At 39.2% G+C, this 27,686-nt stretch overlaps 1 long non-coding RNA gene across 1 annotated transcript; it reads left to right on the top strand.

Annotated features, from left to right (window-relative positions):
- Positions 1–9,146: 9,146 nt before the first annotated feature.
- LOC142435849 (uncharacterized) lies at positions 9,147–27,484 on the top strand. Its single transcript, XR_012781612.1, has 4 exons — positions 9,147–9,230; positions 10,236–10,326; positions 18,908–19,024; positions 27,413–27,484. It is a non-coding gene; the product is annotated as an uncharacterized LOC142435849 (long non-coding RNA).
- Positions 27,485–27,686: the final 202 nt, after the last annotated feature.

Raw genomic sequence — 27,686 nt, forward strand, 5'->3', positions numbered from 1 at the left:
TAATTTAGCCCAGCTCTAAAGGACTTAATATTGCTTATTGTTATATCTGCATTTTGGGTGCTTTAATGCATATTTGTTGGTTGATTGATATGACGGAATTAGGATAGACCCAAATTGAGATACAAGTGAATAAAAGCACTAACAAAGTGGAATACATACATTTTACTTTTTAAAAAACTTAATAGATGTTTTAATGCATTGAGTAAAGAGAATAGACAATATATAGTAGGCAGTATAGACAATAGACAACATGATAGCTACATGTTGGGCTGCTGACTGCAAGATCAGCTGTTTGGAACCATCAGCTACTCTGAGGAGGAAAGATGAAGCTTTCTACTCCTATAAAGTGACAGTCTTAAAAATCCAGAGGGGCAGTTCTACCCTGTCCTATGGGCAGAACTGCTTTGGGTGGAAATCAACTCACTGGCAGAGTTTGGTTTGAGTATCGGCGCAGTAGAGATTATTCATAGTTGGAGTGGAGTTTATACAGAACTAGTGCTGCAGAAAGCTCAAAAGGTTTCTAGATTTACAGATAGTAAAAGTTCAGCCTGGGATTTGGCACAGTGAAGAATTTGAGCTGTAAGACAAAGTAATAGTGCCCTGTGATTTGGTCAAAAACAAACCAAGCTCACTGCCATTGAGTCAATGCCGACTCATAGTGACTCTATGGGACAGGATAGACTGCCTGTGTGGGTTTCTGAGCCTTTTTTAAAACAGTTTTATTGGTACTTAATCCACATATATCACACAATTCAATAGTTCAGTCATATCAAGAAGACTTACATAATCATTAACACAATCAATTCTTTAGAGATAAAATTACAAATAGTGAGTAAGAAAGAAAAGACCACCTTGTCTTAGAACAAGCAAGAAATGCTCTCACCTAAACAGCAGTTGTCAACCTGTTGGTTACGACCCGTTGGCGGTCAAACAACCCTTTCACAGGAGTCACCTAAGACCTGAAAACACATTTCCAATGGTCTTAGGAACCAAGACACTGTTCCTCTAGCTGTCTCTAGGCAGGGCTGCCCATATGCAGATATGCCCACATACGAGTAACTGGCGTGAAAACTGTTACCCATGCTACACTATGCTTTACAACAAAATTAATTTCATTTGTAGTTAGAAATTAGTCTTTCACAATAGAAAATGTTTTTGTGATTAATCACTCTGCTTTAATTATGTTCAAATTGTAACAATGAAAATACTTCCTGCTTATCAGGTTTTACATGACGATTCATAACAGTAGCAAAATTACAGTTATGAAGTAGCAACAAAAATAATTTTATGGTTGGGGGGGTCACCACAATATGAGGGACTGTAGTAAATGTATATTAGGAAGGTTGAAAACCACTGACCAAGAACAAGTTCAGGTTAGAAGGGAGGTCATCTGACCATGTATCCAGTTCATTCCAGCATAATCACACTTACAATGATCTCTATCTGATAGAAAAGCTGTTCGAGACACTTTCCTGTGACTAGAGGGGATCTGCTGGTGGCTTAATCTGACTAGATACTCTGCAGATGGGTTTGGGGCCCCCCTATCTTCTATAGCATTCTATAAATTGGGTCTTCGAAATTTGGGCTCTGATACTTTTCCCTTTGTCATTTTTGAAATTTGTTTTGCGTGCCTTTGGGTCACGCAAGCTGGTGTGCTTCTTCTTTGTGGACATAGTTCACTCCTCGTTTAGATGACTACTTGTTTGAATTTAAGACTCCACACACTATTCCGATTGATAGTGAGCACCATTTGTTTTCTTCACCACACTTAGCTATAGCACCCTTATCTTCAGTGATCATTACATGAGGTGGGCAAGGCCATGTTATCCAAACTAACTGTCTTTGGATTGGGACTAAAGTTAAATTGGGGCCAGAATCCATCTGCTTGTCCCTGGGATATGCATAGCTCGGGTTTACTTTGACAGCCATACTATGACAAATTAATACCCTGTAAGACCAACTACCCCACCAACAGCAACAAAACAACTAGCAGACAACTAAAGACAAACACAAACAAAACAAGCAAATGAAAGGCAGGGAAAAAAACCCATAGAAACAGAAAAGTAACACATTGTCAATCATTCCCCCTGGAGTATAAGATGATTGCACTGGCAACACCATCAAGTTTTCCGATGACACATCATTCTGCTGTAGGTTTGAGGAGTCTGCAAGTACAGTTCTAACTTGAGCCGAAACCCATGAGTTGTTGCTCCACACAGTTAGATCTCATATTCAGTTGAATTCTGTTTACCCTAAGCAGGGGGGATCGATGCCAGGGGAAACATCCTGGATCAATTCTTCCAAGTTTAAATCCCTGCCCAACAGATCAAAGCCAGTCATATCACTGAGAGGGGAGCATCAAGGTACTAAATATATGGTGATTCTGAGTCCCTTTTGATGGACTCCAACCAAATGGGGTTCCCCCCAAGGTCCAATGACCATCACTTCCACAGGTCCAGGGCAGCCACTCTGCTTCCTCTTCTATCTAAGCACCCCAGTCCTCAGTCCAAGGGTACAGGCACCTTTGAGGCCAGGCTCAGTTCATTCTGCTGGGCCTCTGTGTTAAGCGCTTGTGTAGCCCGAGTGATGCCATGCTGACCACAAGGTTTACCGTACCACAAGGTCAGCATCCAGTGACATCTTGGTGTTTAGTCCATGGCATGTTTTATTGAGCTTTGGCTAGAGACATATTTGTAGTGTTTACCCAGGAACATAAAATCTGTCCCTATAGGTTCCCTACAATCATTGTTTAGCACCCCTTCCCAATGTGAGGATATTTCTCCCCAATCACCTACCATGCTCGCCAACAGAACTATCAGTGATGTTCCTCTCCCCTGGCCTAAACTTGATTTCCTGGCAAGGTTCTTTCATTTCTGTGGGGATTTGCCCCAGCCTTGTCTTGGTGTAGACCCTCAGGTGGATGGTCTTATCCCATATCCCACCTCTTTGTGGAGTGACCCACTTTGGAGGATATTTTTGGTTTAAGGATTATTTTAGGACTTGGGTTTTTCCAGTTTACGTGGCTCTAGAAAGTCTAGCGTTCTTGGTAATTTGAAATTCAATTTTGAATTTTTCCCTTTTGATCAGCATTCGTTTATAGATTCTTTAATCAAAAAGTTCACACTATCAATAGAATTGCCATGTGCCCCTGGGGGTGATTGATAATGTTCTCTAATATAAAATTACAATGATGTCTCTTAAGATTAACCAGAGATGTACGTAAACCATAGATAACATGAATGGGATTTAGACTTGCATTTAATTCTAGCCCAATATGAGAATTAGTTCTTGTGACTTGGCCCTTTTTGATGCTCACTGAAGATATGGATGCTATAGCAAAGTGTAGTAAAGAAATTTAGATGGTATGATTTTTAGAAAGAATGGCGCATGGGGGTCTTATTTTTCAACAAGCAGCCTTCTGAGTGAAATGTCACCTAAGTCCACATGGAAGAAGCACATCAGCCTTTGTGACCAGAGGAGTGTGAATAATTAAAACTCAAATATGAAGGAGGGAATAGTATTAGAGCTTAAATTGTGAACACCTGATTTGCAGAAGGATATGGATGACAGTGGAAATCCAAAATCATTTGCAAGTTCCACACAAGTGGTTTAAGATTCCGGTGAATCCTCTCTGACTCAGTTGAAGGATGTCAGTAGTCTTGCTATCAGACAGAGAGTGTTATAGAGATGATTACAATAAAGCATGATATCATTTGACCTCTGTTTTGACCCATTTTACTTCAGTAAAAACAAAGTGCAGGGGAAATATGTATGGATAAAGCTCTGTGAGTCCTCTCTGAGCATAGACAAGTGTTGTGGTTAGCCTTGCTGTTATGCAGAGTGCATTGGAAAGTGGATTATTGCAGATGCAATTCCTTTAAAATTTAGCACCATAGCCATTGATCTCCTTTTTGACCCATTTTAAATTGATTTTAGTTTTTTATATTTTCTATCTTTTCAGTTGGGATACTTTTGTTTTACTTTGTTATTTTTAGTAGGTTTTTTGCTGTTTTTAAATGTTTTAGTGTATATGAAATCTAGGGTAGGTATATCTATTGAGACAATATCTTGATTAATGGTTCCTGAGTTGTGGCCGGGGCGGTTTGAAGGAAGTGAGTACAATAATAACAGTGAGTACAAGAAGGAAGAAAATGTTCTAAATTCGATTGTGGTGATGATTGTACAACTCTTCTTAATATGATTGAACCATTTAATTATATAATTTGCGATGGACTTTTTAACAGTTTATTGGTATATAATTCACATATCGTTGTAGAATCATCACCATAATCAGGTTTAGATATTTTCTTCATTCTTGGACTCATTGTTATTAGCTCCCCATTTCCTCCCCACCTCCCCTGCCCTGCCCCAAGGAACCATGAATCCAGTTACTGCCTCTGATTCACCTATCTTGGATTTTATATACAGAAAAACAGTGAAAACAATAAAAACAACACTAACAAGACTATGAAAGTAAAACAAAAACCTCAGTCAAAAGAAAGCTACAAGTATCTTAAGAACTAGAACACATTTAGATGGCTCATAAGGGAGAGCAAATGGTGGGGTGCTGAGTTTGAACCTAACCGCATCCGCAGGAATCCACTGCGCTCTGCATGCTAGCGAGGCCCTCCACCCCTCGTCCATGGTCACAGTGAGGCTCCAAGGGTTTGCTTCATGAGTATTTTCCCTTCACTTTTTTTAAAAATTGAAACAGCTTTAAAATGGGTCCAAAGGAAAATCAAATAAGATATACTGCATTTTGATCTATGTCTGACATATTGATTTACAGTGTCTGATAATAGAGCTCTTCACATCCCTCAGCTATAACGAGAGGGAATTCACAAGAGGCTTGATCTCTTTGTGGACCCTCTAAATGGATTTTGGGCTTCCACTGACAACCATAGCCTTCTACAAACCAATTGTTCACAATTTAAGCTTTGATATCATTCCAGCCTTTAGATTTGGATTATGTTCACACAGGCTGATGTGCTCCTTCCATGTGACACCCCACTTAGATGGCTGCTTGTTTGAAAACAAACCTTTAAAATCCCCAACACTATTTTTTCTAATAGCTGGGCACCATCTAGGTTCTTCACCACATTTTGCTGTAGACTCATATCTTCAGTGATTTCTTCATGAGGGCAACCACTAAGCAGGACCATGTCATAAGAACTAGCTGTTCTTAGATTGGGACTAGAATTAAGTACAAGCCTAAAATCCACTCATGATTTATAAATGACTCTGGTTCACCTAAGAGACATCATTGTCATTTTATGTTATAGAACATTATCAATTATCATCCCCTTGCTGACTCATGACAACTTTATAGGGCAGGGTAGAACTGTCCTGTGAGTCTCCCAGCCTGCACATCATCACAGGAGTAAAAAGCCTCATCCTTCCCCCACAGACTTGGCTGGTGACTTTAAACCGTTGATGTTTCACTTAGGAGTCTAATGTGTAGCCGGTACACTTTGATGGTGTCATTAGTTTAGCCAATGTTACAGAATTTAGAACATTGTTGAGAAAGGGAAATTATACAAATATGGGCCAGCTGTGAACTGCAATACATGAATTGTTGACTTGTGTAAATTAAACCTTTAAGTGACTGAGCACTATTTACAGAAACAACAGGAGTTGGTGATAGGGCAAACGTTCCAATAATATTTACAACAGCAGAGCCACACCTGCCATAAAAAGCAAAGAAGCATTAAAACAGACTGGTAGTTCTGGGCCACTGTTCTTGGTGGCAAGAGATTGAAACCAAGTCCCGTGCTGTGGTTGACTTCTTTCACTAGTTTAATGACATCGAGTCCCATCCATATTGTAGATTGTGCCAATTCTTCATTTCTCCGATTGGCTGAGTAACATCAGCAGCAGCAGTAGTGTGTACACATATATATCACATTTTCCTATTCATGGGCATTAGGTGGTTCTTATCTTCACCCATTGCAAATAGTATAGCAAGGAATGTTGGTGTACAAGTCTGTTTGCATGTCTTTTCAAATCTGGGTGTAGTAGATCAGATTTTTGTTGAGTTGCGACACTACTACCTACATTAGCGATACCATTTTACATTCCTACCAGCAATGGATACAGGAAATTTTTATTTTTTTGGTAGTGAGTTTGGTTAGGTTTATTTATTTTATTAAATCATTTTATTGGGGGCTTGTATAACTAACTCTTTGCACAATCCATAAATCCATCTATTATGTCAAGCACATTTGTTGCCATCATCATTCTCAAAACATTTTCTTTCTTCTTGAGTCTTTGGTATCCGCTCATTTTTTACCCTTCTTCTCCCTCCCTCCCTACCTCACAAAACTTTGATAATTTATAAAAATTTTTTCATGTCTTACACTGTCCAATATCTCCCTTCACCCACTTTTCTGTTTTCCACCCCCAGGGAGGGGGTTATATGTGGATCATTGGTTCCTCTTTTCTCCCCCACCTTCCCCTTACCCTCCTGGTATTGCTGCACTCATTGATCCTGAAGGGTTTATCTGCCCTGGATTCCCTGTGTTTCCGGCTCTTATCTGTATCAGTGTACAGCCTCTGGTCTACCCGGATTTGTAAGGTAGAATTGAGATCATGATAATTGGGGGAGGAAGCATTAAAGAACTAGAGGAAAGTTGCGTGTTTCATCAGTGTTATACTGCACACTGACTGGCTCGTCTCCTCCCTGTGACCCTGCTGTAAAGGGATGTCTACTTGCCTACAGATGGACTTTGAGTCTCCACTCCGCACTCCCCCTCATTCACAATGATGATTTTTTTTTGTTCTTTGATGACTGGTACCTGTTCCTATAGATACCTCGTGATCACACAGGTTAGTGTGCTTCATCCATGTGGGTCTCTATCTTCAAGCCTTTAAGATCCCAGAGGCCATATCTTTTGATAGCTGGTACCATCAGCTTTCTTTTTCACATTTGCTTATGCACCTGTTTTGTCTTCAGCAATCATGTAGGGAAGGTGAGCATCATGGAATGCCAATTTAATAGAACAAAGTGTTCTTGCATTGAGGGAGTATTTGAGTAGAGTCCCAATGTCCTTTAATACTAAACCTATAAATACATGCACATTAGATCTACTTCTCCATCATCATATATAAATATTGGCATGTACACACCTGTATTTAGACCTTTAAATACTCTGACTCCTAATTCTTTCCTCTATTTCCTTTTGCTTTCTTCTTGTCCCACTATCATGCTCAGTCTTCATTTGGATTTCAGTAATTCCTCTAGGTTATACTGCTCTTGATCAAGCCCTACCAGGCCTCCTGCACCCTCCTGGCCATTGATTTTGAATCACTTATTGTTCCCTTGTCCCTAGGTTTGTTAACACCCACTTCCTTTCCCCCCACCCCCGCCTCCCCTGCTCCCATATCTCCCCAGAACCAGCAGTCCGTTGTTTTCTCCTTCAGATTGTTTATCCCGCCTATTTTTTCTAGATAGAATTGCAGAGATAATAATATGCACAAAAAACAAGACAGAGCAAAACGAAGCAACAAAAGAAAACCAAAAAAAGACAAAAAAAAAAAAAAAGAAAAGCCTGTAAATAGTTCAAGGTCTGTTTGTTGACCTTTAGGAGTGTTTTCCAGTTGAGTCTGATGGGGTGGCACACTCTGGCCCCAAAGTCTATTTTTTGTACTCCCTCAAGACTTCTTTGCTCTGCTTCCTTTGCTGTTCTGTTGCATGGCTCTTAGTGTTTTGCCTCAGTGTGATGGGGTCAGATTGGGCACAGTTCCCACACTGTGTTTCCAGTGTTGTCCCCTGGTAGCACTATGGGTCAGTGAGGTACATCGTGTCTCATAGTGGACTGGCTATATGGTCCTCTCTGCTTTGACTTCTCTGAGTGGAAATATCGTCCTCAGGGCTTGGTGGGCCAGGATGTGTTCCACTTTGAACTACTTTCTTGTATTCATAACACTTGTAAATTCTTGTTTTAAAAATTTGTCCCCCATCTTCCTGATGTCCTTCTGAGAAAACAATCACTGTAAGCAATGTCTGGTTAAATTATATATCAAAAGAAATCTTTTTATTTACCCACCTATAAATGTGATTTTTTTAGGACATTTGATGTATGTTTTTAAGTACTTGGTATTTGGTGTATTTGTGCTTAGTTTGTACAATGTAGACCATAATCTGGTACCCATAGAGTGACAGCAGATATAAAAACCTAACAGCACAGGGTGTGCATTTTTCCTGTTTTCAGGGCCTAGTGCATTATGTGGAACAAAGCATGGTGGACCCTTTTTATATTCATCTAATTGCTTTAAAATGCTAAAGTAGATACTTACTCCTTTTGTTCTTCTGGTTTTAAAATGTGATCCATATCAAGTGTCTAAGAAGATGTGCATTTTATAGGGTGAAACTACTTCCTCTGTATATGAAAAAACCCTAAAGTATAGTAAAAAATATAGATGGGGAAATAGCAAATATTTGTTGAATGAATAAACTGCTGACTCCATGTCCAGCTACAGTAGTGTGGTGAGGATTCGGAAGTGCTCCTAGAAGCGGAGTGCTCATACAATAGAAACATCATGTAAGACCACCTTCTTCGGGCCATGATGTCAGGTTTTCTCTTACCTCAGTGAACAAATAGGACACTTGTCTTTTGAAATAATAGAAAGCAATCAGTGTGCAAAACTGTACAATACCAAATGGTTAAAGGAGATTAAATTATTATAGTATCATTGCATTGACAAGTTAGTTAACTTGGCTTTTTCTTACTTTAATCTTGTAATGTGTAAATAAAAGTTCTGAAGTAGAAGCAGCACAATTTGCTTAGGTAAACTGTTACGTACAAATAGGTAAAAATGTGTACGTGTATCAGTCCTTTGAAAAATATCATGGAAAAATTAATTTTTTTGGTTCTGTAGTGCCAGGAACTGGATTTAATGGTTTCTTGTGGGGATTGTAGGGGTGGTTGGTGGGAAACAGGAAGCTAATAACAATGAGTACAAGAAATAAGAAAATGTTCTAAAATTGATTGTAGTGGTAATTGTACAGTTTTTTGTATAATTCTTAATAACTATTGAATTGTTTGATGTGAATTGTTACATGTCAATAAAACTTAAAAATTTTTGTTGTTCTGCAGTGTATTTATCCATTTTCTCTTTAATTCTCTTCCTAGTAATGAAGCAAAATCAGACGGAAGAAGCAATTTGATACCAACCATCAAATTTCGGCACTGTTCTTTGTTAAGAAATCGACGCTGCACTATTGCGTACTTGTAAGCTGCTGTGATTTTACTTGTAGTAGCAGGAAACAAAGAAGAGTTTTCCATGGGGTTTCTCAATTAAGTTTCTGGTTGATAGCAACAGATCTCAGATTTATTTATCTCTGTGGTTATGCATGGAGCCCTGGTAGCATGGTTACTTGTTGGGCTGTGATCTACATGGTCCACAGTTCAAAACCACTAGTAGTTCCGAGGGGAAAAGGCCGTGTTTCTATTCCTGTAAATAATTACAATCTCGGAAACCCACAGGGGTTTGCTATGAGTCAGCATTGGCTTGATGGAAGTGAGAGTGTTTTCAGTGTTTATGCGCTGGACTGTTAACCAGAAACAGCATTTCAAAACCACCAGCTGTTCTGCGGGGAAAAGATGAGGCTTTCTACTCTTAAAAAAGAGTTACAATCTCGGAAACTCACTGGTGCGCTTCTATCCTGTCCTTACAGTGTCAGTATGAGTCAAACAACTCCATGTGGCAGTGAGTTATTTCTTTTAAGTTTGATTTAATGTAAGCATTTTAATTTCGTTTTTCCAGTTTAAAATTTGTATTGTAAAAGATTGCACTATTCTTGAAAGCAGAGAGAATAATATAGTGAAGCTCCTGGAGTTGTCTTATAAATTTAACAATACATTTTCCATAATTTATGACATATGTATGTTAGGCTACTTAAAACTAAGTACTAAACATCAGATAACATTTTACCACTATATACTTTAGGATACATGTCTAAGAAATAAGGGCCTTTCTGATCTTTTTCCACATTACTGCTGTGTCACCATCACAGTTACGACAATGAACAGTGCTAGGGGCATCAGCCCAGTTCCTATTCCCGATTTCTGGTAGTCCCAAAGATGTCTTCTTAGAGTAGATCTATTTGCATCAGAATCTTAAAAAAAAAAAATCCACAAATGACAGTTTAGTTGATAAGATCCTTGAGTCCTTACTGATAGAACAATGTCTGATTTCCTGCTTGTTTGTATGCTAATACTCTCTCAATGTCCTAGGTATGACCGGTTACTGCGGATTCGTGCACTTAGGTGGGAATATGGCAGTGTGTTGCCTAATGTTTTACGATTTCACATGTCTGCTGAAGAAGTAAGTTAGCACTTTTTCAAGTTAATGATTTTGGGAAAATACTGAGATCCTGGCTTTTTTTTTTCTACAATGATGTTTACTGGTATTTCTCTGTTTTCTGTAAATTTTCTATATTTTGTTTGTGAGAATGTGTAGAGGTAAATATAAACTACTAACTCAGCAGTTTGTATATATAATTTATTGACACATACTTTTTGAATTAAGCAACCATTCTTACCATACTTTTCTGAGTTATTCCTCACTAGCATAAACTTACTACTCCAAGATTCCTAGCTAATCTTTTGAGTTGCTATCATTTGATCCATGATTTGATCACCTTTTCAGCAATAAGTTTTCAGCGTTTTTTAAGCAGTTAGTACTTACTGCGATAGGCATGGGAAGTATAAAACCAAACTCATTACTCTCAAGTCGATTGTGACTAAAACTGCCTCAGAGGTTTATAAGGCTATACATTATTTTTGTTTTGAACTGTCTTATTTGGCACATAATCCATATACACTATCAATCTTTATGGAAACCAACTGCCATATTTTTCTCTTACAGAGTAGCTAAGTGGATTCAAATTGCCAACCTTTCCATTAATAGTGACAAATGTAGCAACTGCCACTGGGGTACCCTCCTGGAAGGGAGTAGTAGTAACTAATTCTAGTGCTACAGGGAAAACTGACAAACAATGAAAAAAGGAGTTTCTTTTATTTATTAGTGATTCATCAGTGGAGTTGAAAAGCCGACATTATTCTTAGGAGATATGTAGTTTCTAGTCAGCATGAATAAATATTCAGAATAAGATGAGTATTTGTCACTGAAGGTAGGGTGCTAGACCAGTATTTCAAGATAGAACATTAGAGTCAGAACACTTGGTTTCAACTCCTGACACTGCTTTCTAATCTTGGGCAAGTAACCTCATTGCTCTGTGTTCACTCCTTTATTTACAAAATGGGGTCATAGTGTGTCCTACTACAGCCTTGGTTCTCAACCTTCCTAATGCCACGACCCTTGAATAGAGTTCCTCATGTTGTGGTGATCCCCAATCTTAAAATCATTTTTGTTGCTACTTCATAACTGTAATTTTGCTACTGTTGTGAATTATAATGTAAACATCTGATATGTAGGATATATTTTTAGTTTACAAATTGAACATATTTAAAGCATAGTGATTAATCACAAAAATAGGTAATTATATCTTGTGAAATACTGATTTCTAATTATAAATAAATGAAATTTTGTCTTGAAGCATGGTGTAGCATGAGTAACAGTCTTAATATAACAATAGTGAACTACATTGCTACATTTTGCGACAGTGTGCGTAAAAAGCCAGAAGGTTGAGATAGTTTCTTTCTCACTAGATCAGAAATTCTCCAGACAGTCTTTGCAAGAGCACAAGATCATCTTCCACAACAAATCTACTTCTTTATTTAGACTTGATAACAAACAAGCTGGAAAACCCTGTTTCACAAAGATAAGTTGTTGGAAATGGAAGAAAAAGGTGCAACACAGTCTCCGACAGAACAGGACCTGACTGCAAACACTTGATCCAGAATTTTGTAACTGGCATTGTAGAGAAATCAGTTCTCGCTGCATCGCTGTTAGTTCAATAAACGTCTCTTGTGCTATCTCAGGAACATCTTCAACTTTGACTGTAAATGGACTTCTGGCAAGTGCAAATGAGGTGTCGGGTAGATTTGGAAAGTACGATGAAATTTCATCTGCAAGCATATGCAAGTGTTCTTTCACAGAAATTGTAATCCTTTTGTCTGGTTCAGTGTCATGTTCTTCAAAGAAAACAGATAGGGTAGGCATGTAAATTTTATTTTCTTTTTATTATTTTTTTGGTAAATTTTATTTTCATCCAATTTTTTCCCCCAAAGCTGATGTTTCCTTTGGAATGATCAGATATTTTCAGATAAATCAAGGCATGTTGCATTTTGTCCTTGCAGTAATAAATTGTAACTCATTCAAGATGGCAAAGATGGCAATCAAACTATTTTCTGTATCTCACTTTTATCGCTGCAAAATGCTTTGAACTGCGGTCATGTTTTCTGATAAAAAACGTTTTGAGTTCATCACCATGCTCAAAAACACCTTTTAAAACTTTTCCTCTGGACAACCGCCTCAATTCAGTTGCGAAAGCAGTAGACTGTTTAAAGTGCTCGCCTTTACAAAATTGACAGAATTTATGATGCTTCTCATTACTTCTTGTAACTCTTTTGGCCGTGTATTTGTTGCTAATATTTTCTGAGGAGTTATACAGTGAGTTCCGGTGACTTTCGGTGACTCAGTACCAAACGTTGAAATTCAGATTGACATCCTAGCATAGTGGAGCATCATCTGCAAACACCACAAACCTTTTCCCAAGAGATCTTATGCTCTTTCAGAATGAACCAACTATCAAATACATCACGTGTAGTAGTTGCCATTTTAAGAGGTTTGCAAAAAAAGAAACTCATATTTAAAGTCGCCATCATTAATATGCCTCAGGTAAACAGTAACTGTGAACAGTTTGCAACGTCTGTAGATTCATCACGCTGGATGCTAAATATTGGAAGTGGAGCAGATTTACTTTCCTGGATTATCTGATCAAGAATATCAGCAGCCTTGTCTGCTATTCTTCTGCAGGCAGTGTCATTTGATAAGAAAATTGCGCTCAATTTTGTAACAAATTCATCTCTGATCATAACTCGAACAATTTACTGGCCCCTGGCAACAGTGAATCCTCAGCAATGGTGTAGGGTTTCATAGCGCTGGTGATTCTGAGTGCCACCAAATATGAAACTTCAATGACTGCTACGTTTTGTTTGTGGTACTTGCCACCAGTGTCAAGTCTGGCTTTCTTGAGTTTATCATCAGCTTTGCTTTTAAAATAGTTGGTATCCTTGCCAGCAAAGCTCGGATATTTGCTATCAAAATGGCATATTAGTTTGTTCAGCTTCATAGATTCAACTAATAGAACTTCACAACAAGTAAGACATTGTAGTTTCTCAGTTCCTGCTGTCATTGAAGTAAAACCATACCATAAAAAATCCTCACTATCTTTTCTTAACGTTCTTCTACATGATCCATTGTCATGGGATGGTTGGCTAATGAAAATAATATATAACCATAGCTTTAATAATACAAAAGATGGCTCTCCCTCCTCCACCACTGCCACCTCCTCCTGCTGTTCCTGCAGCTGCCTGTGTGCTCGTTTGGTGCGGACCTGGTACCTCTTTTGAGAAGACTTCAGCATTCACCCTGGCCAACAAAAAACTCAAGGGAGGAGTCAAGACTGAGAACAATGATCAGATTAACTTGAAGGTGGTAGGGCAGGATGGTTCTGTGGTGCAGATTAAGATTCAGAGGCACACCCACTTAGTAAGCTAATGGAAGCCTATTGTGAACAGGGTTTGTCAATGAGTCAGATCTGATTTGATTCGACAGACAGCCAATCAATGAAACAGACACACCTGCACAGTTGGAAATGGAGGATGAAGATACAATTGATGTGTTCCAGCAGCAGACAGGAGGCATCTTCTAAGGGAGCCTGCTCCTTTCCTCCAGAACTCTCTTCCAGCCGACCAAGAATCCATTCTCGATTAGAAAACCACAGTTTGATTCCACCACCTCCTGACAACTACAGTATAGTTTTCTCTTTATTTCATTTCCCCTTCCTCATTCCTTTATTGTACACAAAGTAACTGGTGCATGTACACAAGCATATTAAATTTTTCCCTTTGTTTATTTATTCGTTTACTAAATCACCAATGGTATGTTTTGATCAACATCAGGTGGAGATGGGATGGGGAAAACACTGGTTCTGTGAAAGCTCCCCTTCTCCATCAGTGGCTTGCTCATTCAGCTTCTCTCTTTGTATTTCAGTAGGTTATTTTGCTCTCACTGTTTAACAAAAACAAAAAAAATGACATGAAAAAAATCCTTGCATGCCTTGTTCGATTGAAGAATTTTTATGTTTTTCATTTATCATTGTAAAACCAAGGACAGTTTTATAACATTTTTGTATGTAGCTATTACATGTAGGGCAATCTGTCTTTAAGTAGGCGTAAATTACTCTCAATGAAGCCTAGATAGTTTTCCCTTCAAGTCAAGCGCCTTGTTTAAATTTCTTATTTAAAAAAAAATAGTACTAAAGATGATACATGGCACAATTTAGTCAATACAGTTTATTAAAATTTCCTATGATTTAACATTCTCTATGTTGTGTTTTTACATACCTGTTACTATCACAAGGAGCAGTATTCACATCAACCACAGCTGAATATAAAAAGACCAATCAGCATCCAGATAAAGTTCCCATGGTACAGATATCGATTTTTTGCAGTAGTTTATGATTTTACCCAGAAATAATAATTCATGAAGTGTCATTTACCACCAATACTGCTGCTTTTAACACTGTCGCTGCTTTTAACACAGTAGCTGCTTTTAACACAGCAGCTGCTCTCTACGCATGTGTGACTTGTCCACATAAACACATTGTGGTGCCAACCCTGTCACATCCACCTTTATTTGTACAAGTTGAATGTGATGGGGTTGTCTGATTATGTCCTTACGCTGCGTACACGTATGTGGGCAGACCCTCCTGGAGATGGATAGAGGAGCAGTGACTTGGTTCCTAAGACCATTGGAAATACATGTTTTCCAATGGTCTTAAGTGACTCCTGTGAAAGGGTCCTTTGACCCCAAAAGAGGTCGTAACCCACAGGTTGAGAACTGCTGTATTAACAGGGTTGTTACAGGATGATTAAGGCTGCCCATTTGGAACATAGCATAGAACGGAATGTGATCAATGCTGTTATTGTGTGAGTTTGGTATAGTATATCACTTATGAAAGAAAGTGTTAGTCTGGGTTGACTAGAGGAACAGTCATACACTCATGTGTATAAGAACTTTATATAAAAGAGCAATTATATATTGAGAAAACATCTCAGCCCAGTTCAGATCAAGTTCATAAGTCCGATATTAGCCTATATGTTCGGTACTAGTCGATAAATTCCTCTTTAGATTCACAGTATATGTAATGATGCCAAATGCAGGAATATCGCAGGCCAGTGGGTAGAAGGTCTTGTGGATCCAGTGGCAGTGTATGCATTTCAGTGTTGGCACGGGTCTCCTCCAGCTCTCTGACTGTCTCAGCGCAGAAAAGGAAGGCAGAGAGACTGGGTTTGATCTCCATTGAGCTACTTATTTCTGTCATGCCTCAAAATGAGGTCATCAAGCTGCAATTTTATTGACAGGCTGACAGGATATAATGTAATTGCCACGGCATGTATTCAGTAAATTTGCCATGAGTTTTATAAACAATTTACTTGCTAACTGCATTTAAAAAATTTAACTTGAGTTTAATTGACATAATTCATATACCACACAACCCAGTGGTTTAAATATATTAAAAAGAGCTGTGCAGTTATGATCTCCATCAATTTTAGAACATTTTCTTCAGTCTTAAACTCACCATTTGCCCCAGCCTGCCCTGTCCTAACCCAAAGAAACTGAATCCATTTATAGTCTTCACAGTAACTAAGTCCTATCCTAGATTTTATTTAAAGAAAATCATATGCGTATGGATTGTGATAAGAGTTGTATGAGCCCCTAATAAAATGTAAAACACAAAATAAAAAAAAAACACCTAACTATCCTAAGTCATCATGGCAAAATATTGAATGCTCAATAAACCACTGAAAACTCCAAAAAAAAAGAAAGAAAATCATATGCAAAAAAACAGCCCTCAATCCAAAAGAAAATATAAAAACTAGAACAAATTTAAAAGGGACCAAAAGAGAGAAAAACAATAACGTTAAAAATTATCTGTGTTAATCTACTTTCCAATGCACTCAGTGTATAACAAGACTATTTCCATTCTTTGTTCATGGTCTAAGGAGATTCACTGGAGGCTTAATCTGTGTGGGAACTGTGCAAATGGAGTTTGGGCTTCCACTGTCATCCGCAGTCTGCTCAGGTTTTAATCTCTAATACCATTGCCTCCTCTGATCTTGAATTGCTAAGTACATTTCCATGCTTTATTTTTATTCTGTTCATGTTCTGGAGAAAGAAACAAAGTACCTCAGCTTCTTGAGGGAACTACTAAATAATTACGTTACCAGTTAATTTTTCAGGTTCTTTTTCCATGGTCTTTGTGCCGGAATCTTACATTAAGTGGACTTGAGGGGTGCCTCTTTATTATGGTGAAATGAACAGAACATGTTCTTTCTCTAATAACAATAGCTATAGTATTTTTTTAAAAACATAGAGTGTTTAAGAGTAATAGTTCTTGTAGGATTTTATCTTAAAATTTAAGTAACCAATAGATGAGGATTTTATTTTAAACATAAATACATGAACTTGTCGTGCATAAACTTTTTTAGTTTAGTACAAGGTAGTCATGACAAGGCACACAAGTAAGACTTCAAGATGCTGATTTTCGAACCAGAAAATTATAATTAAGAATTATAATGTTAGTCTTGAGATTAGATTTCCATACTTTAGACTTCATTTTGACCTTGAGTTCAATGGAAATCCCTTATAGCTGGGGTCCAAATTCGGTGTTAATAGAGTCTCTACAAGGTCTAGTCTATGGAGAGAATCACTGCCTCTGCCTTTTCCTTCTCAGAGCATAAACCGAAATTCAGTTTCTATATGTGAACATTTCACTTTGAACTCACCGATAAGGGATAGGTGATGCCATCTTTAACAAAGATTAGTGTATTATTTTTTTCCATGAAGGTAGACAAATAGTAGTTTACAAGTTAGAGACTCCAAGACACTTTAGAGAGAGATAATCTTATGTCATAATTTCTTTTTTAAAAATCATTTTATTGGGGCTCATACAACTATTATCACAATCCATACATACATACATTAATTGTGTAAAACACCCACTGCCATTGACTTTTAACAATCCTTAAGGATGAGCAAAGTAGAACTGGCTCTTTAGGTTTCTGAAGCTGTATTTCTTTATAGGAGCAGAAATCCCCTTTCTCCCTAGGTGTAACTGGTTGAGTCAAACTGTTGACCTTGGCTTTAGCCAACACATAACCCAATACTAACCAACATAGTAGTGGTGGGTGCCTTCTCGTCAGTTCCGCCTCATAGTGGCCCTGTCTAGATCAGCATGAAGTACTACTGGACTCTGCATCCTCACAATTGTTATGTTTGAACCCATTGTTGAGTTACCGTATCAATTCATCTCCTTGAGTTGTTTTTGTTTTTCCCACTGACTTTGCACTGTACCAAGTATTGTGTCGTTTTCTAAGGACTGGTCTCCTGAAAACATGCCCAAAACTTGTGAGACAAGTCTTGCCATACTCATCTCTAAGGATCAGTCTGGCTGTGATCTTCCGAGACAGATTTGTTTGTTCAGTTAGCAGTCCATGGTACTTTCGGTGCTCTTTGCCTACATGCTAATTCAAAGGCATCTATTCTTTGGTCTTTATTAATTGTTGTCCAACTTTCATATGCTTATGAGGCAATGGAAAATCCCATGGCTAAGGTCAATGGAAAATCCCATGGCATTGCTCAGTCCTCAAAGTGTGACATCCTTGCTCTTCATCACTTTAAAGTAGAATTTCAGAAATCCAAAATATGTTTAGTGAAAGAAATTTGTCACAAAATAATAAATACTGTGTGGATCTATTTAAAGTACAAATAATGAACAGCACTAAACTAGTGTTTTAGGGATGCATTCTTGGGTGATAATGTAAAATTTTCAGAATGGAACAAAATGATAAGTCCCCATTTTGGGGCTGAGGATGTGTTACTCCTTGACCAGGCTGTTTCTTAATAATGTCATTAACCTGTACATCTTTGTTTTGCCTACCTTTCTGTAATTATACATAAATAAGATTCTGAGGAGATTGCAACTAATGTCACAAAACAAAATATATATAAATTATTGTATAAAACATGAGTTTTCTCTGTAAACTTTCACCCTAACCATAATAGACTTTAAAAAATAACAAATGCCTTTTATTATTATTTCCTTCCCCCAGCCCTTTGGCAACTCTTAATCTACTTTTTTACATTTATAGAATTCCGATGACTGACTTTCCTACAAATGCAGTCGTAAAATAATGTGACCTCTTGCGCCACTTTACATGTGATAAAGGTTTACCCTTGTCAGATACAACTTAGAACTGAATTCCAAAGTAAGCCTCACTATCTTCTATTGTGTGCACTCCTCATTTTGCTTGTCCTTCCTTCTCTTTGGGGACATTTGCATTGTCTGCTCAAGCATGTTGTTCCATTCTTATAAAAAGAGTCCGTGCAGTATTTAAAGCGACCATAACTGAATCATGTGTTTTTCGTAGTGTTGTTTCTGGTTGAATGGTTTTTTTAGATCTGTGCTTAGGTCTACTGGTTTGTAAGCTATGTGATAACAAGAATTTTGTCTGTTTTGGTTGAATGCTCCATCCTAAGTGCACAGACAGTTCCTGACTCGTAGAAGACAACCATTAATGTTCGCTATATAAATACAGGAATGCCACACTCATGATCTACATGGGCGTATGTGCTGTTTGAAGTCACGATTACACAATGTTGGCAAGCTTGTTTTCTTTGTCACTTGGTAAAAAGACCATTTTTCTGTTTTCAGATAGAATGGTTCAATTGTTATAAGAAGTCCCTTGCTACTTACATGAGGTCATTGGGAGGAAATGAAGGTTTGGACATAACACAGGATATGAAGCCTCCCCAAAGCTTATATATTGAAGTAAGTTTTACCTCTTGAGAATGGATTTTATTGAATGTGTGGATTATGCTCCTATTATGTAAGAAGGAGATATGAATATAGTTTTGTTAGGTGCCACCAAGTCCTATTCATAGTAACTAGATGTACAACAGAATGAAACACTGCCTTGCCCCGCACCCTCTTCTCAAACATTGCTGTTTGAGCCCATTATTGCAGTCATGGTGTCAATGTGTACCACTGAGAGGCTTCCTCTTTTTGACCATCCAGGGACTTGCCATCCAGATGACATATACACGGAGTCGGCCTCTTTAAGGGGCACTCCCGCTGTAGCTCTTCCAGCATAGCTTTGTTTGCTCTTCTGGCTGTTGATGTTTTGTCAGTGCTTTTCTGCGATATCATAATTCATAGTTATCAATTCACCTCTGTCTTATTCATTGTTCACCTTTCATATACATATTAGGTGATTAAAAAATAGCATGGCTGGGGTCAGATAAACCGAGGACTAGTTTTCATAGTTTTACTGAGATAAAAGGACCCCTGGTGGTACAGTGGTTACACATTGGGTTGCGATCAGCATGGTCCGCAGTTCAAAACCCACAAAAACTCTGTCCCTTGACTCCACCCCTTGAGGGATAAGATGGGGTTCCTGCCAGGTCTAGAGGCCAGGTGTGTGGATTTCTCACCCAATGGGGGGGGGGGTTAAATTAAACCTCTCAAGTCTACTTTGAGATTGGTGCGGGAAGTGCTAGGCTTCTCTTTCCCCCTTGCCCCCTAATTGTGTTGTTTTGCTAACACATTTCCTGCTTGGGGGTGGCAAGGTGAGGAATGTTGAGCAAGGGCTGGTGGAACTGTAGAACAAAGCAAAAGTTAAGCTTGGCTAGTGACTGTCTGCACCAAGCTGACTCTGCAAAGCTGTTCTTCACCAGAGGACAGCAAGCCAAGAGGCTTGGTCAGCTGGGTTAGCTCAGGGACCAGAAAAAATTGGCTATGCCAGGCAGGAGGGACGCTTCCCCAGCGTGTGGACAGCCTATAACAAAGAGGGGAATCTGTTAGTAGTTGCTACTGCTCTCTCAGTTTAAGAAGCTTGGATGTACTTCATATTGAGATTCTCTTCCATGAAGTTTAGGATATCGCTCCTAGTGGACCTTCTCTATAATTGCTGAGAGTTGTCCGAGTTTGTTGTCTGACAGTCATTTTGCTGACTCTGCTGCTCTTTAACACTTTAAAGAAGTCTTTTGCAGCATTTATCTCATGGCTTGATTTCTTCACTAATTCCATGAATGTTGATTATGCATTGAAATAAATGAAATCCGTGTCAATTTATTTTTTTCTCTTTTTATCATTGTGTTTATTGGCCCGAGCATGAGGCTTTTTTTTTCCATCGAGCCATAATCCCTACAGAAAGCTTTAGTCTCAGTTCTTCATTAATGTGTTGAATCCTCTTAGCTTTCCATAAGCAAAGTTGTATCATATGCATATCACAAGGTCTCTGCTTTTACACTGGACATTTTAATACTTTCATATTGAAAGTTACTACCACTAAGGAAGTACTTACCAAGGAGCTTCAAATGTTTCTGGGATTTTTTTCAGTTTTTAAATTCCATATTTGCACACACTTGAAGTCCCTGTCATATAGTTGTCATTTTGTTACTTGTTAAGTGGGTTATCCTCTCTTTGCTCCTCATTTCTTCCAGTAGTACCACGTACTTTGGCGCTTAGTTAATTTTTGGATTTTGAACCATCTTTATTATCCTCTTTTGTATACTTTTGAATATTGAATAAAGAAGACCAAAGAAAAATGTTTGCATTCAACTTAGGTGTTGGCTAAATATGTTAGGTAGCCAGAATAGGGGCCATAAAGGGGGAGTGTTAGTCTGGGTAGACAAGAGAAACAAATTCATAGAAACTCATGTTTATAAGAAAGAGGTTTATATAGAAGAACAACTGAATATTGCGAAAACGTCCCAGCCCAGTCCAGGTCAAGTCCGTGAGCCCAATATTAGCCCATATGTCTGATACCAATCTGTAAAGGCCTCGTCAGACTCACGAAACATGCAATGACTCCGATTGCAGGACGATCTTGAACCAGCGAGTAGAAAGTTTTTGGATCCAGTAGCATTGTAAACATCTCAGCGCTGGCAGGGTTCTTCTCTATGTAGCTTCTCTGGCTCCAGAGGTCTGTTGCATCAGGGTAGGTCCGTGTGGCTTTCCCAGCTACCAGGACGTAGTGCCATGTGTCTTGCCAGTAGAGCATCTCCAAGGAAGTGAGCTGAGAGAGAGAAGCGTCTCCTGTTTAAGGAGGAAATACTGGAGTTCCCAGAATTCTCAGGCGAAGGCAATGCCCACACAGAGGCCTCACTGGCTATCCTGATTGACCAACTAGACTCCACCACTTCACTCTTAATCCTCTCAAGTCCCAAATTGACATCAGATTACATAAGCACCACAAGGGGGTTGTCTCCGCACTAACTGCATAAGGCTAAAGCAAAAGGATTGGAAGAAATCAGGCATCCATTAAATTTTAGAACAATCAAACTGAGCATGCTCAGACAAGAGCTCCCTCCGCCCCGAGGGGAGGTCCACCAGGGCACACAGATTAGGCTCAGTTACATTACCTCACACAGGTGGGCCTAAACTCAAGCCAGTGGAACCAACCAATACCTTCAACCATGCTTCCCCCAGCCGTTGTGGAGAGGAGGGAATAAAGACCCTGCCTTGACTTCCTTCCATTCCAGCATTCTCCACAAGTGGGGGGTGGGAGCCCTTTTGGCCCCTGGGATTTCCTGGTTCCACGTGCTGGGTTACGTGTTCCTGTTCTTTCTATGTGTTTTTTCCCCATTCAGCAGTGAACCCATGTGCAGTTCTGCGGATCCTTGTATGCTTTCTTAAAACAATGTGTATTTTTTGAGGCTGTAATACCTGAAACTTCCCTTTTCCCCATAAAAATCACTTGGATTACAAACCTGCTTCTGCTGTGTGAATTCTTTCAGGTACCTGAATCCAGGAACCTAACACCTTTTTCTCTATATTGCTTCATCTTGCAATCTACTCTCCTTGTATTTCAATCTAAAGGAATGTCTCAACATTCCCTCAGGTTTTATTTGTTTTCTTGAATTTTATCCTCATTTATAAAGGAAAGTTTTGCTGGCTATAGGAATCTTGGATGGCTGTTCATTTCTTTCATTATTTTAAATATGTGACTCTATTACCTCCTGGTTTCCAGGGTTTCTATATATGTAAATTGGTACTTCATTTTATTTGATATTGTCAAGATTTTATCTTTTTTTTAAAGAGTTTGATGATAAGATATTTTGGTGTGGATCTCTCAGGCTTTCTTCTGATTTGGAAATTCTTAAGTGTCATTGATATGTACATTCTTGTCCTTTGTCAAGTTTTGGTAATGTTCTGCTGTTGTCTATTAAGTTTTATTTAGTTACCCTTTGCCCTCTTCTGGGACTTCCATAATATTTGCATTGATTTGCTTGATGGTGTTCCTTGGGATCATGTTTCTTTACTTTTGTTCCTCAGACTCAATAAGCTGTTCTGTTCTTCTGCCAACTCAAATATCCTGTTGAGTTATCCAGTAACGTTGTTTCTCTTATTTGTTAGTGCTAGTAATTGGATTGGCTTCTTTAAATGTAGGAAGACATATCAGAGGGCCGTATTTGACTTTCTCTGGCTTCACTGTTTCCATGAGGCAGAGTTCAGACATGCCTCCATCCTTCATCCTTCAATATCTATTCTGACACCACCCACTCCTCCCTCACACACTGCCTTTCTGTCGGGTTCAATTATCGGTCCCAGTTGGCCTCACAGAACTCACAGACAATATTCACAATTTAGTGGGCTTATTAAGGAAGGTAACTAGTTACCACAAGTCAGCATCAGGAAACAGTAAGTGTACCTCTCCTGTCATCCAGCAGTCATGTCAGTCTTTAGTCCTTAGCCTCTCAGTCACATAGTCCCTTTGCCTCTTTGGGCCAGAAAGGCAGCCCACTGCTCTGCCTCAAAGTATCATAGTCTCAGTATTGCTCCTCTGTTTTATGTCATGGACGCCTTGCCTCAGCTCTGGTCTTGGCCTAGTCCCTCTGTTCTGTCCCATGGTCTCTGTGATGCAGCCTTTGATGCCTCCATCTCAGTCTCTACCACTTCAGACAAAGATCTCAAGTATGTCCCACTAGGGCCTCTTACACCTTGATGGTCCAGCATTTCTCTGTGTTCCTGCTTCTGAGATGGCTTTTCCACATAACCATCCCTCCAAAATGGGATTTTAACCATAGCCATATAGGCTAGAATTGATAATACAATGCATAAGAGATGATTGCTAGATGGGCCTTATTCATTGACTACATCTCTTCATCTCTTTCTTAGGATCCCTGCTGGCATTGTAGGATAGGCATTGATTGGACTGCTAACCATAAGGTTCCAGAACCAAACTCTCTGGTATGGAGTCAATGCTGATTCCTAGGGATCCCCTATGGGTTTCTGAGTAGAAAGCCCAGGCTTTCTCCTACTGGTACTGGTAGTTTTGAACTGTCGACCATGCAGATTGCAACCCAGTGATTAACTGCTGTACCACCAGGGTTCTGAGGTTCTTACGGTTCAAATTTACCAACTGTTGCTCAGGGGAAAGATGAGACTCTTAGTTTCTGTAAGGATTTACAGCCTTGGAAAACCAATATAGGGTCATTGTGAGTTAGAATCAACTAGAGGGCGGTGATAGAATCTCTTTATAGATATTTTAATTTATGTATATATATATTGCTAACCCAGTTTTCTTTTGTTCTTTGGGCCTGTTTTTTTTTCCTAATTGTTTTATTAGGGGCTCATAGAACTCTTATCACAATCCATATATATACGTACATCAATTGTATAAAGCACATCTGTACATTCTTTGCCCTAATCATTTTTTTTACATTTTATTAGGGGCTCATACAATTATTATCACAATCCACACATATACATACATCAATTGTGTAAAGCACATTCCTACATTCTTTGCCCTAATCATTTTGAAAGCATTTGCTCTCCACTTAAGCCCTTTGCATTAGGTCCTCTTTTTTCCCCCCTCCCTCCCTTGCCCCCCCTCCCTCATGAGCCCTTGATAATTTATAGATTGTTATTTTGTCATATCTTTCCCTATCCGGAGTCTCCCTTACCCCCCGCCCCCCACCCTTCTCTGCCGTCCGTCTCCCAGAGAGGAGGTCACATGTCGATCCTTGTAATCAGTTCCCCCTTTCCAACCCACTCACCCTCCACTCTCCCAGCATTGCCCCTCATACCATTGGTCCTGAAGTTATCATCCACCCTGGATTCCCTGTGCTTTCAGCTCCCATATGCACCAGTGTAGAATTAGGATCATGGTAGTTGGGGGGAGGAAGCATCCCGGATCCGGGGGAAAGCTGTGTTCTTTTTTTTTTTTCTTTCTTTTTTTACATTTCATTAGTGGCTCATACAACTCTTATCACAATCCACACATATACATACATCAATTGTATAAAGCACATCCCTACATTCTTTGCCCTAATCACTCTCAAAGCATTTGCTCTTCACTTTAACTTTGCATCAGGTCCTCTTTTTTTTCTCCCCTCCCTCATGTGCCCTTGGTAATTTATACATTGTTATTTTGTCATATCTTTCCCTATCCGGAGTCTCCTTTACCCCCCCCCCCACCCTTCTCTGCCGTCTCTCTCCCAGAGAGGAGGTCACATGTGGATCCTTGTAATCAGTTCCCCCTTTCCAACCCACTCACCCTCCACTCTCCCAGCATTGCCCCTCATACCAATGGTCCTGAAGTTATCATCCACCCTGGATTCCCTGTGCCTCCAGCTCCCATATGCACCAGTGTACAACCTCTGCCCTATCCAGTCCTGCAAGGTAGAATTCGGATCATGGTAGTTGGGGGAGGAAGCATCCAGGATCTGGGAGAAAGCTGTGTTCTTCATCGGTACTGCATCGCACCCTGACTGACCCATCTCCTCTCCTAAACCCCTCTATGAGGGGATCTCCAGTGGCCGACAAATGGGCTTTGAGTCTCCACGCTGCACTTACCCCTTCATTCACTATGGTGTGTGTGTGTGTGTGTGTGTGTTTGTGTGTGTGTGTGTAAAATTAAAAACTTTTATACAATAGCCTATACTCCAGGATAAAGTGTAGCTATCTGCTTTATACTCCTCCTGGATCATTGCAGTATCCCCACTTTGGGAAACACTGCTATAGAGGGACAGGAGTATGGAAATACTTATAGTGCCCTCTCTGCAACAAACTTTGATTCACAGTTTTAAGGTAATAGTGATGTGTGAGCTGAACTATATTAAGCTTATATTTTATAGGTCAAAAATGATTGGATGTTGGCACTTTAATTTCAAGCATCTTAATGTAATCTAACATTCCATCTTCCATAAATTTTGTTTTATTTTTAAAATACTAAATGAAAATTAATTGATTGCTAAGTTACTGTGTAAGCAAAATGAAAGAGCATGAAACTGAATCTTTTAAATGTATTTTTAAGTATTCCTGAGAAACAAGAGATTGGAAGACTTGATTTCCTTTGAAAAACAGTTTGTTCACTCCCTCAATGCATGAATATCTCCTTTTATTAGATTGGAACTCTATGATGCTCACTCTCCCGACACAACGTCTGGAGCCAAAGTGGGTGAACAAGTAAATATGGTGAAGAAAGCTGATGGTGCCCGGTTATCAAAAGAGATAGTGACTGGGGTCTTAAAGGCTTGAAGATAAACAAGCGGCCATCTAGCTCAGAAGCAACAAAGTCCACATGGAAGAACACACCAGCCTGTGTGATCGAGTGGTCCCGAAGGGATCAGTTACCAGGCATCAAAGAACAAAAAATCATATCATTGACTGTACACCTCCATGATAGGATCGCTGAAGACAAATGGGTGCATAAGCAAATGTGGTGAAGAAAGCTGATGGTGCCTGGCTATCAAAAGAGATAGTGTCTGGGGTCTTAAAGGCTTGAAGGTGAAAAAGCGGCCATCTAGCTCAGAAGCAAAAAAGCCCACATGGAATAAGCACACCGGCCAGTGCGATCGCGAGGTGCCAAGGGACCAGGTATAAGGCATCATGCAAAAAAAAAAAGATATGTGTGTATGTATGTGTACATGTGTGTATATGTATATATGTATATGTATATATGTATATATATACCATATTAAATGAAGGGGGAAGTGCAGAGTGGAGACCCAAGGCCCAAGTGTCGGCCAATGGAGATCCCCTCATAGAGGGGTTTAGGAGAGGAGATGGGTTAATTAGGGTGCGAGGTAGTACCGATGAAGAACACAACTTTCCTCCAGATCCTGGATGCTTCCTCCCCCCAACTACCATGATACGAATTCTACCTTGCAGGGCTGGATAGGGCAGAGGCTGTACACTGGTACATATGAGGGCTGGAGGTACAGGGAATCCAAGGTGGATGATACCTTCAGGACCAAGGGTGTGAGGGACGATGCTGGGAGAGTGGAGGGTGAGTGGGTTGGAAAGGGGGTACTGATTACAAGGATCCACATGTGACCTCTTCCCTGGGAGAGGGACAGCAGAGAAGGGGGGTAAGGGAGACTCCGGATAGGGCAAGATATGACAAAATAACGATGTATAAATTACCAAGTGCACACGAGGGAGGGGGGAAAGGGGAGGGAGGGGGAAAAAATAAAAAAGAGGACCTGATGCAAGGGGCTTAAGTGGAGAGCAAATGCCTTGAGAATGATTGGGGCAAGGGAATGTATGGATGTGCTTTATACAATTGATGTATGTATATGTATGGATTGTGATAAGAGTTGTATGAGTCCCTAATAAAATGTAAAAAAGGAAAAGAGAAAAATATGATTAGGGCAAAGACTCTACAGATGTGCTTTATACAATTGATGTATGTATATGTATGAACTGTGATAAGAATTGTATGAGCCCCAATAAATTGTTAAAAAGAAAAACAGTTTGTTTTTAGATGTATGTTCTTTTATCCTGATGGATTTTGGGAAGGATCTGGTCAATCTAGTTGAGGTAAAATGCTCTTTTCTTTCTTGTTTGCCACTGTTATGTCCCTCATTTTTATTCCTTCTGATTAATATAGTGCATTGTTTGAGAGGAAAACGTCCAACTATGTAGTCTCCTTTTATCTAAATCCCTGGTTTCCTTATTGGTAATACCATCCATGTATACATTTGCAAAGCTTATGTTTCCCTTCCCGGTGACGTAGGAAATTGAGATCTTTAGGTTTAGGACCACAGTAAATATCTGGGAATAGTAAGGGTCCTAAGTACACAGAGGAGGAAACAGACACATAAAATACAGTACTTTTACTGTTCGGGCATTTATATAATCCCACTTCATGTTATGATCACTGCATATTTTAAAAGGTAATTTGGATAAAATATCTGATTTTCTTTTCAGGTACGGTGTCTAAGAGACTATGGAGAATTTGAAGTTGATGATGGTACCTCTGTGATACTAAGAAAAAACAGCCAGGTATTTATTGTCTTAAGAATGTATACTTTGAACTTCAATAAAAGTATTGAATGAAGAAAATGTTCGAATCAATAGTAAAATAATTACCTTGTGATGACAATTTATAGCACAGGCATTATGTTTAATATAGATCACCTTGTTTTGTACTTTTTGTAAATGTTAAGACTTACAAATATTGAATATACAATGGACTGCAAAA

This window comes from Tenrec ecaudatus (genome assembly GCF_050624435.1).
Source record: "Tenrec ecaudatus isolate mTenEca1 chromosome 2 unlocalized genomic scaffold, mTenEca1.hap1 SUPER_2_unloc_15, whole genome shotgun sequence".
Classification (NCBI taxonomy): Eukaryota; Metazoa; Chordata; class Mammalia; order Afrosoricida; family Tenrecidae; genus Tenrec; species Tenrec ecaudatus.